We start from the raw sequence: 2,977 nt of genomic DNA on the forward strand, positions 1-2,977 counted from the left end.
AGTGTACCCCTTTAGTCTTCAACTCTGCCCTGCCCCCTTTTTTTTTGTTGGTCATGGGGCTTGAACTCTGGGCCTTGGGTACTGTCCCTCAGCTGTTCAGCTCAAGGGGAGTGCTCTACCACTTGAGCCATAGCGCCACTTCTGGCTTTTTCTGCTTATGTGGTGCTGAGGAATTGAACTCAGGGCCTCATGAATACAAGGCAAGCGCTTTACCACTGAGCCACCTTCCCAGCCCAAACTCTGGCCTTCTTAATGAAAAAAGACCTGCCTACATTGGCTAGGTGACTCTACTCCTAGCCGTAACTGTATTATTTTCTCATGAGTATGACCAAATACCTGACAGAAACAACTTAAGGGAGAAAGAATTTTCCTGGGCTCATAATTTTAGAGGATTTCATCCAACATGGTAGGGAAAGCACTGTGGATGGAGTAGAACAATTCACCACCTTGGCAAACTGGAAAGAGACAGACAATACACAAAGGGACTAGAACATAAAATATAGCCCTTCAAGGACATACTCCAATTCCTCCATCTAGATTCTACTTCCTCTTTTTTCCACCCATCTCCCAAAAAAGCCATCACACTGTGAATCCATTGTAGGATTAGAACATTCATTAGGTCAAATCCTCATGTTCTGTCTCTGGAAATGCCTTCATAGACAAATCCAGAAGTGTTCTGTACATATTAATCTCCTAGATGATTATTCTCAGTACCATCAAGTTGACATTCAGCACTAAGCATTACAGTGTCAATTTCTCTGTAATCTCCCATGAGGCTTCAAGTATCAGTCTAGCTAAGAAAGTTTAATACCATGTGCTTTGTACAGCAACAGGACCCCCTCTGTACCACATGCTGGAAAAAGGAGCAGCTCCTGCCTTCAGAAGGCTCACAGTGCTAGTAAGAGAAATGGACAGGGTAACCAATAGTTAACTTGAGGATAAAGTCTAGAGTATGTGCAAAAGACTGTAGGGCACAGAGGAGTTGGATAGAAGATAGGTGACTGTATTCCATCCCAGCCTCAGCAGCTACAATTCTCTTTTCTTTTTCTTTTCTTTTCTCTTTTCTTTTCCCTTCTCTCTTCTCTTCTCTTCTCTTCTCTCCTTCCTTCCTTCCTTCCTTCCTTCCTTCCTTCTTTCCTTCCTTCCCTCCTTCCTTCCTTCCTCGACCTCTTCTTCTTCCTCCTCTTTATGCTCCTGAGTCTCTTTTTCTACTTCAATGTACTAATTAAATTGCTTGATGGAGATCCTCTTTCAATAAATGTCCAAAATCTAATATAGAGTCTGTGTCTAATTCTCAATTTGGCGCGAATGAAAAACAATTACATTTAGTGCAACAAATCATCATTCTCAGCTAAGATCCGACTCATTTCTGAAATATTTTCCCTCTTCTTTCCCCATAGTCAGTCTTATTTTCTTGCACAGTCAATAACAAATGATTGTTGAACTGAATTAAACTGAGGTGTAACTAGTATATCTAGAAAGTTCTGTGGTTCTATAACCATAAAGGACAAGAATGCAATTGAATACAATTACAGAAACAAGGCTAGAGCTCTCACAAACTTGTTTATGAGAGAAGGAAAGGCAGCATAAGTCATGGATGATTGGAGAAAATATGTTTTGAAAATTAAAATATATTCCAAATTTCAGGGTAAGAAAGTTAAATACAAATCAGACCTTTTCGTGCTAAACTTTGTTTGCACTGGGCAAAGTGCAACTTCCTGTTTTGAAGAAAAAGGTTTAGTAGGTTCAAAAGGTCTCCTGGGGACTCACTCATCTCCTCCCAACATAACATTTGAACCATTTTAAATGTAAATTAGGGAAAATATGGATTGGATTTCATTTGCAACACAACTTAAATAAGAGAAAGGAAAAAATAGCTTTGGAAATTATTGCAATCATCGGAGAGCTCCAGATCCTAGTCAATTTCCATATCCGTTACCAGCAGGAGGCCTGCCAGGTCCAGCAGCTGAATGTGATTCCTTAGTCAGGACAATGGGCATCAGGTTGGCCTCTTAGCATCACTGTAAGTAAACACCCAGTTAGGGTTTCTCTCCCTTAATTTAGAGCTGGTCTCTATGAGATGTGAAAGGATTCTGAATCCTCACAAAGACAATTGGGTTTCTTTTGAGAGTCATTAAGAGCACTCACACATCTAACAAACAACTGTTTCCCTGTGTAGTGTTCTTACACTTGAACATTCATTAGAACCCCCTGGGGGGCTTATTAAAACACTGACAGCTGAGTCCCACCACAGGTGTCTGATTCAGTAAGTGTGAGGTGGAGCCTGAGAATTCGAGATTCTAACACCTTCTCAGGTGATTTGGATGCCTCTGGTTTGAGGCCAAAATTGAGAACCACCATACTTGTGGGCTAACACACCCTGGGTGCTCCTCTGGGAAGTAGAAAAGCTTCCTACTTTGTATTCATATATTCACTGATGGATTCAACAAACTGAGCACACAACCTTCTGTACCCGCATAATTGGTTGGCTATGTTTGGTTTACAACAAATGTGCCAAGGTTTCTTAAAACAATTATTTTTTGCATACGCAAGCTGAAAATGCTTTTCTCCATTCCTGTTTACTCAATAGTATTCTCCCCAGTACATTTTCTGTTCAGAGAACATGCAGATGTAAGCTGCAGCTTGGCCTACATTAAATCATGAGGAATGAATGTGAATGGATTCCAGTCAGATTCTACTGCATTTAATGCAGTGGTTTCATTCACTTGAATGATCAGGTATGGAAGCACCTTATTGGTGCTGAATTCTACTAGTGAAATAATTTCCCCATCAGTCTGTATTTATTCAGATGTATTGTATTAAGATGCAACTAAAAGTCTTAATGGGATTTTAATATGAAATGTTCCACCACAGATTCATGTGTTGGAGGCTAAGTTGCCAAGTATGGGTTTGGGGGAAGTGATTGGATGCTGAGTGCTCTGACCTAATGAATGCTTTAATTCCTTGATGGATTCAT

Source organism: Dipodomys ordii, unplaced genomic scaffold (assembly GCF_000151885.1).
Source record: "Dipodomys ordii isolate 6190 unplaced genomic scaffold, Dord_2.0 Scaffold134, whole genome shotgun sequence".
Taxonomy (NCBI): Eukaryota; Metazoa; Chordata; class Mammalia; order Rodentia; family Heteromyidae; genus Dipodomys; species Dipodomys ordii.